The following is a 17,854-nucleotide window of genomic DNA, read 5'->3' as shown; positions in this document are numbered from 1 at the left end:
AAATTCCAGCTAGTTAACATACAGTATAATATTAATTTCAGGCATAGAATTTAATGATTCTTCACTTACATACAATATCCAGTGCTCATCACAAGTGCCCTCCTTAAAACCCATCACCCATTTAACCCATCCCCTCCACACCTCCCCTCTGGTAACCATCAGTTTGTTGTTCTCTATATTTAAGAGTCTATTTCTTGGTTTACCTCTCTTTTTTTTCCCTTCTATGTTCATTTGTTTTGTTTCTTAAATTCTCTGAATGAAATCATATGGTATTTGTTCTCTCTGACTTATTTCGCTTAGCATAATACTCTTTAGGTCCATCCATGCCATTGCAAATGTCAAGGTTTCATTCTTGTTTATGGCTGAGTGATATGCCTTTATATATATATATATATATATATATATATATATATATATATATATATGTGTGTGTGTGTGTGTGTATATGTATATATACACACAACCTCTTCTTTATCCATTCATCAGTCAATGGATGGACATTTGGGCTATTTCCATAATTTGGCTATTGTTGCTAGCCTGGAGAATGATGTGCTTCCAAGCTCATTCAGGTTCTTTGCATCATTATTTCCCTGTGGCCCTGACTTACTGGCTCTTGACTCGAGGCTTCTCCCAGGTCCTAGAGTCAGTTTGCAACTTCGTGGCCTGTGACATGTCTGTACAGAATTCTTACAGGGCTAATTGCTTCTTCAAGACCAGCAAGAGAATCTCTCTCCAGTCTGCTCAAATGGAGTCATATGGAACATAGTCAGATTTAGGGTGTGAAATTCCATTGTCTTTGTCATAGTCTATTTGTTAGGACCATGTCACAGGTTCTGCCAACACTGTAGGGGAGGGGATTTACCAGTGTGTAAAATCCTTCGAGTGTGCCTGCTGCAACAAGGCAGCTAGAATTCTCAGGGGAGAGTACAGAGAAGAGAAAGCTGTACAAAGAGACAACTACAGAATGAGAGCTGTGGAGAGCTACAGTGTGTTCTTCTGTTGGGTACTGATCTGCACATGTGTGGGAAGAAGCTCCTTGGGCCAAGGAAAGAACAACCTGAGAGGAAACAGAATACAATTCCCAGACCTCAAACAAATTCAGAAATTGTTTAGGTTCCCATGAGCCGAAGTGGAAAACCTTCCAATAAATGGGGAGAGTACTGAGAAGGATATTGCCTCAGTAGAAGGGCAAAATTAGTTTTAAATTAAAGGCTGCTCTGCTACCCTTTAACAAATCTTAAAAGCAAGTCTTGAAAAGATCAACTGCTTCCAAATAACTGCATGTCAGGATAAAGCCCAAAAGCATTTAACGGGATACAAAAAACTTCGAGGTCCCAACAAGATAAAATTTGCAATATCTGGCATCCACTTAAAAACTTACCAAGCAAACAAAGAATAACAAAAATATAATATATAATGAGGAGAAAAATGAATCAATAGGAACAGATTCAGAAAGATTTAATGCCCATTTTTAATAGAAGGGTTAAGTAAATTGTGATATATTCATACCTTGGAATACCAGATTGCAGTGGTTTTCAAATCTTTGTTCATGCCCTCCCAAAAGTCCTTATGACACTTTCAGGATTCTGCAAGGTCAGAATTATTTCCATAATAACATTAAGGCATGTTTTGCTTTTCTCACTGTGTTGACATTATAATGACTATGCAAAGTAATGATGAATAAAACCCTGGTACCCTAACACAAAGCATGGCTGTGGCACCAAATCGGAGTAGCACTCCTATTATTCATTGCCACCCATTTGCAGGAAAAGCATTTCAGTTAAGAATGTCTTCAAAAGAGCAGTAAGCAAATGTACTGTCATTAAACCTCCCCCTTGAGTACATATGTTTTTAATATTCTGTGGGAGAAAAGGGGAATGCATAAAGCATTTCTGCTCAATACTAAAATATGATGCAATTTGTGGATATTCAGAATTAAGTAGTTGGCACACATATTCTCTAAAATAAAGTGAGCCTGTCACTTCAAGGAAAACAACTTTGGGTATTTGTTGCCAGTGATAAAATTTGAACCTGATAAGTTAGAATTTTAGGAAACTTGTATCCAATAGGGAGAGTTTGACAGCTGTCCACTGCTTAAAGTCTTCTGATGAGATTGATAGTGATATTGACAGAGTTCTTGATATTGTTTAATGAAATGTGTTGACACTGGGAAGATTTTTATAACTTAAAGAACTGAATTTTCCAAATGAGTGATGTGTGATGTTTCCAAATAATGCATGGGTAACGATTCATTCAGAGGTAAAGATAGATCAATGGATTTTAAAGTAAAAAGTTCATAGAAATGATGTCAGATTCACACTCCAACTTAACTTGAAAAACTTACATGTTTTGAGTTTTATGCAGTATCAAAAAGAATGTATACAATTATCTTAAAAACTACTAAAATTCTCTTCTGTTTTCCTTTTGCATACCTGTGTGAGACTGGATTTTCCTTATATATTTCTATGCTTTATATATTTCTATATGCCTATTGCAACAGGTTAAATGGAAAAGTAGATATTAGGATCCAGTAATCTCCTCTTAAGCCAGACGTTAAAGAGATTTCAAAATATAAAAAACAGCCTTTAATTTAAAACTAATTTTGCCCTTCTACTGAGGCAGTGCCATTCTTCTCATTAAATTTTTTCAAAATGTAATTACTTTATGAAATTATGTCATTTATACTGCCATGGAATGAGATTTTTATAATAAACTTGTAAAAATTGTTGTAGTAGATAGATACTTAAAAAATATCTCAGTTTTCATTTCTGATATGACAAATTTGATACATGTAACACACATAAACCAAAACTATCTGTTCTCAATTTTTAAAAGCATAAAGGGAACATGCAGTCAATAAATCTGATTAAGGAAATTCCTTTCCAATAAAGGAAAATAAGTGAATAATGAATAGATAAAAATAAGTGAAATAAATGAGCTATAGCTACATACAAGCTGCATGCATCTTACAACTGCATTGATTATAAAAGAAGCAAATTGCCTACAAATACAATATCTATGTTTCTATCACATATCAGGCAGATAGACTGTGTAGTTTAGAAGTCACAGATAGGTGGTAAAATGAAAAATAATTTCAAGGGCATATACTCACAAAATCAGTATATTGGGTTATCTCTGGGAAGAGGAGAAGGAGAGGTGACTAGGCAGGAATACAAATGAAAATCAGGCCAGGCACTGGTCTATCACTTGCCCACTTTGTAATTATTCCCAGAGTTGTTCATATATAGCTTATGCACTATTCTGAAGTTTTATCTCACAGTTAAAAAGGGGTAAGAAATTGATCCTGGAAAATATTTAGCAGTAAAGAAAATAAACATGATACTACAAACGTTAGACAAAAACATTTATCCAGAAGGAAAAACAATCATTTTTAGTTCTAACACTAAAGCACAAGCATAAATTTACAATTTGAATGATAAAAAGTTTTATAATTCTGGACTGCCAAAATGAAAACCGTCTTTACTTCCTCATCCAGTTTATTATCCACAGTAGATCATTTCAATTATACTTGCCCATATCCTAAACACTCTTGACCCTTCAATATTTCATTCTCCCTGTATGGCAATCCCCTAGCCAAGGACAACCCCCAACTATTCAATGTCTTATGTCTTCATCTGGAAAGCCAAGAAGTTCTGAAGAATGAAGCTGGTCAGATTTTGAATACTATAATACTCACTGACCTCAAAAACAACTAAAAATCTCAACCATTTCATTATATTCATACTGTTTGCAACCTACTCTCACCTCCCACAAGAGTTATTTCAAAATTTCTCCACATTCCCTTAACCTCCACCTCCTCAAGTCTCCTACCCTCAACAGATGACATTCCTATTAATAATTGTAATAAAGTAGAAGATGCTGGAAAGGATCAACCTCATCTTCCAGATATCAAACCAGTTGTCTCCCTCCATCTGAACACATTCTTCTCCTCTGTTAGAATAGGAGGTTACCTCTCTTTCATTTTAGACTAACTTCTCCTAAACATAGTTTTGGGGGTCTCCTTTCTGTATTTGTAACAAGAATTGTTAAATAATAAATATAAAAATAAAATAATCTTGGATGTTTACACTTTGGAGATTTGTGTTCTGAACACCCTTTGTTACATTGTGTCAGTATTCTGAAATTTTCAGTTGTAAACATCTATAAAATATATGTTATGTATTTCAAGATTGAGTATTTTTAGTCATCATAGAGCAAAAAAATTCCAAAACAGTGAAAGTCCCTTTTTGTGGTTAAAATCCAGTAGTATGTAGGCAGCACACAATGATAAGGCAGTACGTTGTTTGGAAACATGTTGAGAAATTCCAATACTTAAGATATATCCACTAATGATCTATCCTAATTATGTGAATTACCATTATGCTTAAATAAAAAACAAAATAGTCTAGAAGATCTTTTATTTTTTTAAGTTTTCATTTAAATTCCAGTTAACATACAATGTAATATTAGTTTCAAGTGTACAATTTAGTGATTCAACCCTTACATAAAACAACAGAAAAGATCTTTTACATAAAATGATTACATACCTCATCTTTATATATTCTGCACTTTAATTTAATGTAATACAAAATACATAAATGTTTTCTTTACAGAGACATGGATACTGGTGAATCTAGATACAGATATCTATCTATAGATAGATAGATAAAAAATAATGGTAAATGCTTAGAATAATATTCAAATTGTCACTCCTTTGATATTGAAGCTAAGATTTTAAAATATTTTTGGAAGAATGTTTTAACAAAGATACTACTAAATTTTCAAATATATAAACTATGGGAATGTATGATATTTTATTGCTTTATCTTATTTTAAATAATAAATTATATATTAAAACACATTTTTATTTATAATATTAAAAAGGCAAAATTCCTTGTCTATTCATTCTCCACTGAGAATCCTGAGGCCACAGAAACTTAAAATTGTCTTTGTTTTGTTCTTTCATGTCCAGGAGCTTCAAACTCCAATATTTAAAAAAAGGATTATTTCCCTTGGCTTTTACAAAGATAATATGTCCAATTGAGAATTCATTTAATGAATAATTTTTATGGATAATCTCTAAGAGCTAAAACAACATTGATCTTTAAAGCCAAGTTGCAAAACAAACTCCTATAACTGCATTCTTGCTATTGGGGGGTGGGCACTGGATTGCCTCCTAGAGATAATTCCTTTTAGGTAATTTTCTATGTGACATGAAGTCTGTTTCTAAACACTTTTTGATTACAATATATTATATTCAACTTGCCCATACACTCAAGTTTATTCATGTACAGTTAACTGACTTGTCACTTTGAAGTAGAAACATTTTGTTTCAGGAGTCAGGGATCAATATGCAAAAAAAATTAATTATAGAAAATTACAAAGAAAATAACAACAGTCAATGCTTCCATCACTGAAAATTTAACCACTTTCAACTTTTTGGCATATTTGCTTTGAGTCTTTTCTCTTCCTTCCTTCCTTCCTTCCTTCCTTCCTTCCTTCCTTCCTTCCTTCCTTCCTTCCCCCTTTTCTCTCTCCTCTCTCTTATTTTTTAAGAAACACACTCTATTGTAAATTGACATGTGTTTATCTTAAAAAATTCAAGCAGTACAGTTAGTGTGAAGATGTGATTTTAAAAATCACCCAAATGCCATCATCCATAGTTAGAGAACTGTTTCTATTTATAGAGAAAAAGAAATGAATATGCTGTCACAAAGTGTACTACATTTCTAGATAAAATTTCAAAAAAACATTAAAATTATAAATGACAGAAAAACTAAGGCTCAATGAAAATAATTGGAGAATTTTAATGATTACAAAAATATTAATTCTTTAAAATATACCTCCAAGTTTAGGAAAAGAGATTTTGAAACAAATTCAAAAGGTTGAGGTCATTCAATTGTAAAAACTACCTATTTCAGAAGATATACAAATGACTAAGAAGTGTATGAAAATACACTCAACATTATTAATCATGAAGGAACTGAAAATCAAAACCACAAAGATAGCATTTCATACCCACTACTATAGCCAATTTTTTTAAAAGACAATATAATAATAAAGAGGTGAAGAAATTGGAGCCCTCATATGCTGCAAGTGGGAATACAAAATAGTACAGTAACTAGGGAAGACTTTGGTGACTCTTTAGTTCTTCAAATAGTTAAACATAGAATTATCATATGATTCAGCAAGTCCACTCTAAGATATATATACAAAATAATTGAAAACAGGTATTCAAGCAAATACTTGACATAGATCTTAATAGCAGCATTACTCGTATTTAATATATGGATATATATCATATATATGTGCGTGCTTCTTCAGTGTGTGTGTGTGTGTGTGGCAGTTCCAACATGGAAACAACCTAAATGTCTATCATCTAATAAACAGATGACTAAAATGTGTCATATTCCTATCATAGAATATTATTTGGCGACCACAATGAATGAATTACTGATTCATGCTACAACATGGATAGACCTTAAAAACATTGTGCTAAGTGATAGAAGCCCGACACAAAACACCACATATCATATGATCACATTTGTATGAAATGTCCAGAATATATAGGGGGTAGGGGAGGAGGTGAAGATTGACTGTTACTGACTATGGGGTTTTTTGTGGGGAGTGGGTGATAAACATGTTCTAAAATTAATTGTGGTGATTTTTGCATTGTAAATATATATATATATATATATATATATATATATATATATAATATAATGTTCAGTATTCTTTTTTTAATTTTTACTTTTTATCGAAGTATAACATACAGGTTATATTAGTTTCAGCTGTACAACATAATGATTCAATAATTCTATACATTACTCATTGCTCACAACAATAGGTATAGTCACCATCTGTCACCAAACAATGTTTACAATATTGTTGACTATATTTCCTAAGCTGTACTTTTCATCTCTGTGACTTATTTTATAACTGGAAATTTGTACCTCTCAATCCTCTTTATCTATTTCATTCATCCCCACCACCCACCTCTCCTCTGACAACCATTAGGTCTCTGTAGTTAAGAGCCTGTTTGTTTTATTTCTTAAATTACACATGTGAGTGAAATCATACGGTATTTATCTTTTTCTATCTGACTTATTTCACTTAACATATTCTCTCTAGGTCCATGTATGTTCTTGCAAATGGTAAAAATCTCATTCTTTTTATGGCTGAGTAATACTCCATTGTGTGTGTGTGTCTTTTGTGTGTGTGTTTGTGTTTTGTGTGTGTATGTGTGTATCACATTTTCTTTATCCGTTCATCTGTCAGCGGACACTTGGGGTGCTTCTGTATCTTGGCTATTGTAAATAATGCTGCAATAAATATAGGGTGCATATATCTTTCCAAGTCAGTGTTGTCATTGAGTATTCTTTATTAAAATTTTTAACAAATTTTCCTGAAATATGATGTGTGACTTCAAACTGCAGTTTTGAAGACTTTTTTCTCCTATTCCTTTCTAAAAATTTTCTTACATTAATTATTGAATAAGTCTACTCCCATTTGTTGATTTCTGTATTTCACTGACATGAGTTATCTTTATATTTGCATCATCTTTATCCATCATCCATAGCCATTAGCTTCTCTCTGATTACTTCATTACACCGTAATTTTAATTGATATTCAGAGTGATAATCTAGAGACATTCTCCTATATGGGTACTATGGTTTTCTTGATTTCTATTGCTGATTTTATACTTATTATTAGTTGTGCAATAATCTTAGTTGGGTCTTCACTTTTTTTTTAACCTTTATTTGAGCTGTGACTTTAATTTCCTTAACACACACACATATTTATATTCTATAGGGTCTTAGGATGGGCAAATGCTGAGAAAATTCCTCTGTTACTTTAGATAGAATTTGTTCAGATACAGTACTTTGCCTTTTGATATTATAGTCTTGTATCTCATAGAATTGCTGTATTACATTTGCACAGCTTCTTACATTTTGTTTTTGTTTTTTCTTGCCCACAATCAGTAACTATGTTTGGAATTTGCTTTGATATGATGTAGGGATGTCTCGGGTTCTCCCCATCCTGTCTGAGATTGGTTTCTTTATTCTCAGAACCTTATTTGTGTCCATTCACTGTTGTATCCTGACAATTTGGTGAGGGTAAAGGATTTTGGAGGGTTCCGCTGAGATATGAAGCATCTCTATTAGAATACCTGTTCTAACTCTCATAAACATCCTTTACTACTCTTCACGCTACCATATCAGGAGACTTGTCCATCTCCACATGGCCATTAACCCATTCCTTCTGTTATTCTCCTAATTCAGTGTAAAGTCCTGCTCTTTGCACTTTTGTCTTTTTGCCATTACACCATTTTCTCCCCAGAGTGTAGCCATTCTACCCCTTCTTAGTCTGATAAGTGCCCAGTTTTTCTAAAGAATTTGGGTTATTATCTATGGTTTTTACCAATTCATCATGGTCCTGGGGGAGGTAGCTTGTCAGTCCATCAGGAGGCCAGCTAGGCTGACCTTTCCTTAAAAATCTATAATTTTAAAAAATTATTTATGTTATTAAGTTTTTCTAGTTTATGGTATTAGATTATCTCTTTTCCATTTATTTGGTTTCTGTAGATGAATAATTTTTGTAGGATTTTACTTTTTTTGCTCATTTGGGGGAAAATTTGATGGAAATTTTCCTGATGCCCTTTTGATCACATCTCAACCAGAAGATCGACCAACAGTATGTCATTTAAATTATTTTACTGGTTTACATGCACTGCAAGTCTAGTGTGTAATGGATGCAAAGTAAGTCCTTATTTAATTATTGAATAGTTTATATATAATTAGTTCTTAATAAATTTCATAACATATATATTTGTATTTGACTTAATTTTTCAAAGTGCTTTCTCATGATCTATTTATATAATGATGGTTAAAATCCTGTACATTTGGTAATACAGACATTTTCTGCTCTTTATGAGCAAAGTGAGGCTCAGGAAATTGTTTAAAATAAGCAGCAACTAGTGTGTAGTAGTTCAGAATTGAATATAGGGTTTTGAATGCTTAGCATCATATGTACCAATCCACTTTAGTCAAAAATATGTTTTGTTTCAAGTTTTTATTTAAATTCCAGTTAGTTAACATATAGTGTGATATTGATTTCAGGAGTAGGATTTAGTGATTTATCACTTACATATTAACACCCAGTGCTCATCACAAGTGCCCTCCTTAATACCCATCACCCTTTTAGCCCATCTCCTGCCCACCTCCCTTCTAGCAACCCTCAGTTTGTTCTCTAGGGTTAGTAGTCTCTTGTGGTTTGCCTCCCTCTCTTTTTGACAGTTTTCTCTGCAATAACTTCTTCAGGAGTATTAAAATATTAACATGTGAATTTTATTATAACTGCTTATTTGACTAAAATTTTGGATAATAATTTTTAGCAAAATAGTTAACAATAGAGCAAATAAAATGATATAAAAATCCATTTCATATGTTTTCCTATTTAGAATTAAATAATTAATTTATATTAATAAAAAATGCTTACCAGAATATAATGAAATGGAATTATATTACTCATATCATAGACATCTCAATTGTTTCTGTAAAATCTACCTTCAGAATAAAATTTTTTATCATGAAAGTGCTAGTAAGTAAAGGAGCAATGTATAGACACCACTATAGACTCAAAAATGGTATGACTTTTCTAAAGCAAACTAGGGAAAAGAAAAAAATACGGAATTTTTTGAAACAACTTTTTAAAAAAATTCCCGTTTTAATTATCTACAAGTGTTAAGATCAACTCTGAATTTTCAGAGAAAAAGCCACCTGTAAGAGGGTTTCCAAGTTACCTATGTTCCCAAACTATAATTATTTTCATCAATGGCACATCCAAAAAATGATAAAGAAGGAAGAGTCAGAAATTGTTACCTGCCTTGTAATTTTAAGGATAGTTGTAAAGAAGAGTAGAAATGTTTTGTTCAAACGAATAAACATTTTTTAAACATCTATTTTGTAACAAGAATTATGATATGTAATGTGTAGTACAAAACAACAACAACAATCTGCCCTTATAAAGCAGAGTATGTAGTAGGAACAGAGCAAGTTAAAACACATAGTTGTCAAATAAAGTGGTGAGAAGATACAGACTACCCTGGGTATTTAGTTAAATGGCATCAAGATGAAGAAATCAACAAAAGCCTTAGGGAAGAAAAGGCATTTGAGATAGGTTTTAAAAACTGGATAGTATTTTTCTAGAACAGTTGAGAACAATAAAATATTAACATGTAAATTTTCAGTAAAGAAAATGACAGGAATAAATCCAGGAAAGTTTGCAAATCAAACAGAAAATATAAGAAACATTGTAAATTTGGGGAACATAGTGGAACATGGTGCAAAAGTTGGAGATACAAATAAGAAGTTAAGATCAATAATTTACTTCTGTTCAACAAATATCTATTAAACACCCACCCTTTGGTAAACACTGTACTAGGTGCTGCTTGAAATTGAAAGTCATGTTCCCTCTCCTCAAGATTTGTATAACTTATTGGTTGAGATACAAACAAACAGATGTTTAATAAAATGAAGTAAATAAAATGATAGTGTCATGCCCCAAGTTCTATAGGATCCCAGAGGTGGCACCCTTTGGTTGATGAGGGGTAAGAAGATAAACTCTGAGAAAGGTTTTCTAGAGAATATAGTCTTGAGCTGAGTTTTAAAATGTGAATAGGAGGCTTATGCAGCTAAATACTGGAAAGATGACAGTCAGAGGTAATGCCAGACACAGAAAACTGCATGGACAACAAGGCATGAAGTAGCAGATGAATGTGAAGAATTACTATTCTATAAACTTATAGAACTATAAACTATAGAAGAAGTTCTATAAACTTACAGCTTGGTGGCAATCATGATACAAAGTGTGGAGGAAATGTAGAAAATCTTATTGTGGAGTTTGAAGTCAAGTGTGAATAATTTAGAAAAACATGTGAAGGATCTAGGTTCTTAACAGGCCTTGAAATTTCACTGAGAATTTGTGAACAGAGAACCAACATTGGCATATCTGTTTTAGAAAGGCAGTTCTGGGACCCTTAAAGAAGGACTTGAGTGGAACAGAAATGCAGGACCAGTTAAGGAGACATCAGTATAGGCAAGAGATAATACTGTCTTGGACTGTAATGGCAAGGTTTTGTTTTTCTTTTTAAAGATTTTATTTATTTATTTGACAGAGAGAGACACAGCAAGAGAGGGAACACAAGCAGGGGGAGTGGGAAAGGGAGAAGCAGGCTTCCTGTAGAGCGGGGAGCCTGATGCGGGGCTCGATCCCAGGACCTGGGATCATGACCTGAGCTGAAGGCAGACGCTTAACGACTGAGCCACCCAGGCGCCCCATGGCAGGGTTTAAAAAAACAAATAGTAAGTACAGATATTTAGAAAGTAAAGTAAGCTGAACTTGGTGAGTAATTTAATGTGGGTTGTGAATAGAAAGGAATAGAGAATATTTATGAGATCTTTATTTGTGAAGTGGGTGTATGATGATACCTTTAACCAAGAAAGAAAATATAGGAAAAATGTCAGCTGTGAGGGGAAAGATTAAAAGTTGCTTTGGACATTTGGAGCTTGAAACCTCTTTCAGAAATAGAAAAATGATTCACATTTACAAGCTGAAATTCCTAATTTATAATTCCTTAATAAATAAATCATGAATCCTTTCTTTTACTTCTAGTTTCACAAAAATATTGTCATCAGTAGAATTTCTCCTATAGGCATTGTCATTACTGCTACATTTAATATGCTCTTATAATGCTCTGTGGATATTCTACTTTAACCAATTTTCCTTTAAACAGCAGTGAATTAAAGTAGGTGTAAAGGTTAAGAATAGAAAAAAATAAACCAAGTTATCTTAATAGGTCCTTAACTTTTATATCAAATTTTGTTTAGAAGAGATAATATTGACCACTTTTCTATTTTGTTGGGCATTGTTAAGAATATACAAAAATAGTAAGTGCCATTGGAAGCATTCAGCTAGAAATAACCGCTGCTCCTGCTGATTAAATAGTCTCAGAAAGAGAGAGGGAAAGAAGGTTGTTATGTGATGATAAAGTGTTCAGTTCTTTAAGAGGATATAATAATTATAAATATATATGCACCTAATGTTAGAACACGTAAATATATAAAGTAAGTATTAACAGATCTAAAGGGGGAAATAGACAGCAATACAGTAGTAGCAGGGGATTCCAGTACCTCATTTTCAACAATGGACAGATCATCCAGACAGAAAATCAGTAAGGAAACATTGGATTTAAACTACATGTTAATCAAATTGACCCAACAGACAGATACAGAACAATCTATTAAACGGCAGCAAAATACACATTCTCAAGTACACATGGAACATTGTCCAGGATAGATATGTTAAGCCACACAAAATTAGTCTTAACCAATTTAAGAAGATTGAAATCGTATCAAACATCTTCTCTGACCACTATAGTTTGAAACCAGAAATCAATTACAACACTAAAACTGGAAAATTCATAAACATATGGAAATTAAACAATATGCTCCTGAACAATCAATTGGGTCAAAGAAGAAATCAAAAGGGAAATCATAAAATATTTTTAGACAGATAAAAATGGAAATACAACATACCAAAATTTAGGAGATACAACAAAAGCAATTCAAAGAGGTAAATTTATAATGATGAGTGCCTACATTAGGAAAAAAGAAAGATCTCAAATAAATAACCTAACTTTAAGGAACCAGAAAAAGAAGAATAAACTAAGACCAAAGTTAGCAGAAGGAAGGAAAAAACAAATATCAGCAGAAATCATTGAAATAGAGCCTAAAATGATAATAGAAGAGAGCAATGAAACTAAGAAACGGTTTTTTGAATTATAAACAAAAATTGGTACCTTTAGCTAGACTCACCAGGGAAAAAAGAGAGAAGACTCAAATAAAATCAGAAACAAAAGAGGATACATTACAACTGATACTACAGAAATACAAAAGATGCTAAGAAACTATCATGAAAATTATACACCAACAAATTTGACAACCTAGAAGAAATGGATAAATTCCAGAAACACCACAAGCTATGAAGACTGAATCATGGCAAAAGAGAAAATCTCAAAGACCAATTACTAATAAGGAAATTGAATCAGTAATCAAAAACCTCCCAGAAAGAAAAGTCCAGGACCACGTGGCTTTATTGGTAAATTATACCAAACACTTAAAGAAAAAATAATACCAATTCTTATTAAACTCTTCCAAGCAAAAGAAGATTGGGGAACACTTCCAACCTCATTTTATAAGGCCAGTATTATCCTGATACCAAAACCAGAGAAGAACACTACAAGAAAAGAAAATTACAAGCCAATATCCCTGGTGAGCATGGATGCCAAAATCCTCAACAAAATATTAACAAACCAAATTCAACAATACATGAAAAGGATCATACACCATGATCAAATCAGATTTTATTCCAGGGACAGAAGAACAGTTCAACAACTGCAAATCAATAAGTGTGATACAGCACATTAATAAAACAAGTATATAAACTATATGATCACCTCAGTAAATGCAGAGGAAGTGTTTGAGAAAATTCAGAATCCTTTCATGACAAAAACTCTCAATAAATTATGTACAGATGGAATATATCTCAATATAACAAAAGCCATATATGACAAGCCTATAGCATGTATCATACTCAACAGAGAAAATCTGAAAGCTTTTCTTCCAAGATCAGGAACAAGACAAGGATGCCCACTCTCACTGCTTTAATCAACATAACACTGGAAGTTCTAGCCAGAGCAATTAGGCAAGAAAAAAATATACAAGGCATATAAATCAGGAAGAAGTAAAATTGTCCTTATCTGCAAATGACATGATATTATATATAGAAAATGCTAAAGACTCTACCAAAAACTATTGGAACTAATAATTGAATTCATTAAACAATACAAAATCACTATAAAAATCATTTGTGTTTCTATACACTAACAGTGAACTATTGGAAAGGGAAATTAAGAAAACAATCCCATTTACAATAGCATCAAAAGCAAAAAAATTACTTGAATAAATTTAACCAAGGAGGTGAAAGACCTGTGCACTGAAAACTATAAGACATTGAAAAAAATTGAAGGTACAAATAAATGGAAATATATTCCATGTTTATGGATTGGAAAATCTAGTATCATGAAAATTGTTCATTTTACACAAAGTAATCTAGAAATTTAATGTAATCCATATAAAATTCCAATGGTATTTTTCATAGAAATAGAACAAACAATCCTAAAATTTGTGTGGAACCCCAAAAGACCCTGAACACACAAAGCTATCTTGAGAAAGAACAATGTTACCCTTCTTGATTTCAAGCTATATTGCAAAACTATAGTAATCAAAACAGTATGGTATTGATATAAAAACGGATGCATAGATCAATGGAACAGCATAGAAAACCCAGAAATATACTCATGCATATATGTCAGTTAATTTTTGACAAAGGAGCCAAGAAGATACAATGGAGAAAGGATAGTCTCAATAAATAGTGTTGGGAAAACTGGACAATCACATGCAAAAGAATGAAAAACTGGATCCCTATCTTAGCTCATACACAACAATCAGCTTAAAGTGGATTAAAAATTTGAACATAAGACCTGCAAACATAAAAGTCCTAGAAGACATGGAGGGTAATTTTCTTGACATGGGTCAATGATTTTTTGGATTTGACACCAAAAGCAAAGGCAAGAGAACTTTTAAATAAGTAAGACTTCATCAAACTGAAAAGCTTCTCCACAGCAAAGGAAAACATGAACAAAATGAAAACAACCTATATAATGAGAGAAAATATTTGCAAACCACATATCCAGTAAGGGGTTGAGATCTAAAATATACAAGGAACTCACACAACTCAGTTGTAAAACCAAATAACTCAATTAAAAAATGAGCAAAGGATCTGAATAGACATTTTTGAAAGGACATAATGGCTAACTGATACATCAGAAGGTGCTCAACATCACTAATTTTCAAGGAAATGCAAATCAAAATCACAATGAGATATCATCTTACACCTGTTAGGATTTCTATTATTGAAATGACAAGAAATAACAAATGCTGACAAAAAGTGTGGAGAAATGGGAACATCTGTACTCTGTTGGTAAGAATGTAAACTGGTAAAACCACTATGGGAAACAATGTGCATATTTCTCAAAAATTAGTAATAGAAATAACACATGATCCAGCAATCCCCCTTCTGCATATATATCCAAAGGAAATGAAATTATTGTCTTGAAGAGATACCTGTATTCCCATGTTCATTGGAACACTGTTCACAATAGCTAAGATACGGAAACAACCTAAGTGTCCATCAATGGATGAATGGATAAAGAAAATGTGATATATATAGATATATATTTATATATTCTCTATATGCTATATATATACTCTCTCTATATATATGCATTTTTAAATTCTTTTTGCATTCTGCACACTAACAGAGTAATATAAACTCACTTAAATATGAAGGAACTCTTTACAATTAGATCCACAATTTTACACATTTATCTTACTTGCATGTCAGTGAAAAATCAGTAAATATTATGAAATAGGACAAATTATATCAAAAAGAACAAAAAAACCTTATAAAAATATATCTAGGTATGAAAAGCATTATACTTCTGGTGTCTTCATGTCCCTTTTCTTCTGTGTGCTTATGTACGACATACTGTTGCCTTGGATAAATGCATCCCCATACTTATTCTTCTGTTGTCTATGTATATATAATAGAATATTACTCAGCCTTTTAAAAAAAGTTATTTGTGACAACATGGATGAATCTGGAGAGCAATATGCTAAGTGAAATAAACCAGATAAAGACAAATAATGTATGATCTCTACTATATGTGAAATTAAAAAAAAAAAAAAGACTGTACTTATAGAAACAGAAAGTAGAAAAGTGGTTGCCAGGGGCTAGAGGGTGGGAGAAATTGGAGGAGTTTGGTAAAAGGGTACAAACGTTCAGTTATAAGTAAGGTCTGAGGATCTGATGTGTAACATGGCAACTACAGTTGATAATATATAATTATATAAAACCGTATTGTTGAAATATGCTAAGAGATAGAACTTAAGAGTTTTCACCAAAAAAAGGAAAGGTAAATATGTAAGGTAATGAATGTGTTAACTTAATTATGGGAATCCTTTAACTTTCATACCTATATGAAATTATCACACTGTATACTTTAAATGTATTACAGTTTTGTCAATTATATCTCAATAAAGTTGAAAAAAAATCTCTAATAAAGAATGAAGCTTTGGGGCAATGACAAAGGTATAAAATGCTAATTTGAGCGTAGCATCAGCTTTAGTAGAAGATGTAGTCCAGTGCTAGGACAGCCATTTTGTATTGGGGTAAAGTTCTAATAGAGGTAGCCTACCAACTCAGCTTAATATTTCTTCATTAGGGAAAAAGGACAATGATCACCATGTTATTCGCTCAGCTTAACAATTCTTCATTAGGGAGACAACTGAAAGATTTGGGCCACACTTACAAGAACTATAGGGAAATTCCATTTTTTCTTTTTTTTCTTCCTTATTTGGAAGAACAAAAGCTCAAGAGATGAGTCTGACAAAGATACCTCATGTAAGGTAATCCTTCCGGGACCTGTTAGGATGAGCAAAAGCATTTACAGAGAAGGTTAGATGCCAGAATTCTAAAATTATAGCTGAATAAGAGCAAGATGCTGATGTTGTTCAAGGGCTTTACAACAGAGATGAAAAATTTCTAGAGAAAAATTACAACTATCTGGAAGACTTGGGCAGCAAAGTAAGAGAAATATAAGATGTAGGGAATTTCACAATTAAAGAAATTGTGAAAAAGAAATTGGGAAGAGGGAACACTTGTACACTGTTGGTGGGAATGCAAATTGGTACAGCCACTATGGAAAACAATATGGAGGTGCCTCAAAAAATTAAAAATAGAACTAAACCACCATGTGATCCATCAATCCCACTTCTTGGTATTTATCTGGAGGAAATGAAAACATTAAATTCAAAAAGATATATGCACCCCCGTGCTTATTGCAGCATTATTTACAATAGCTTAGACACAGAAGCAACTTAAATGTCACTGATGGATGAATAGGTAAGGAAAATACAATTTAGCTATAAAAAAGAAAGAAATTTGCCATTTATGACAATATGGATGGACATAGAGGGCATTATGCTAAGTGAAATAAGTCAGACAGACAAAGACAAATACTGTACAATCTCACTTATATGTGGAATCTGAAAAACAAACAAACTCATAGATACAGGAAACAGATTGGTAGTTACTGGGGGTGGGGGTGGGGGGGAGGGCTGCAGAGGTGGGCTAAAGGGTGAAGGGGGTCAAAGGGTGTAACTTCCCGTTATAAAATAAATATGGTGATATAATGTATAGCATGGTGACTATAGTTAATGACATCATGTTGCATATTTAAAAGTTGCTTAGGTCTTAATAGTTCTCATTAGAAGAAAAAAATTTGTAACTATGTATGCTGACAGATGTTAACTAGGCTTATTGTGATCATTTTGCAATATATACAAATATCAAACACTATGTTGTACACAGGAAACTAATACAGTGTTATATGCCAATTACATTTAAATAAAATGGAAGAAATTGGATTTTTATCATATTAGACATACAAATATAAACTTATTATTAAGGTGAGGGGAGGTAGAGGGTAAGGAAAGAACAAATAGATGTCCTTCACTTTCATGAATAGATTCTTTCATAGCGTGTGAGTTTTAACCTCTTGACCTACACTGTTTCAATGAAGGTATAGCCTCTTGGAAAACAAACATAAGCAATTAAATGGGACTACTTTAAAGAGTAAAAGAGAAAGATGATACCAAAGTTGTTGCATTTT

This window comes from Phoca vitulina, unplaced genomic scaffold (assembly GCF_004348235.1).
Source record: "Phoca vitulina isolate PV1807 unplaced genomic scaffold, GSC_HSeal_1.0 scaffold5, whole genome shotgun sequence".
Taxonomy (NCBI): Eukaryota; Metazoa; Chordata; class Mammalia; order Carnivora; family Phocidae; genus Phoca; species Phoca vitulina.
The sequence above is the reverse complement of the archived record's forward strand: the minus strand, read 5'-3'. Positions refer to the sequence as shown.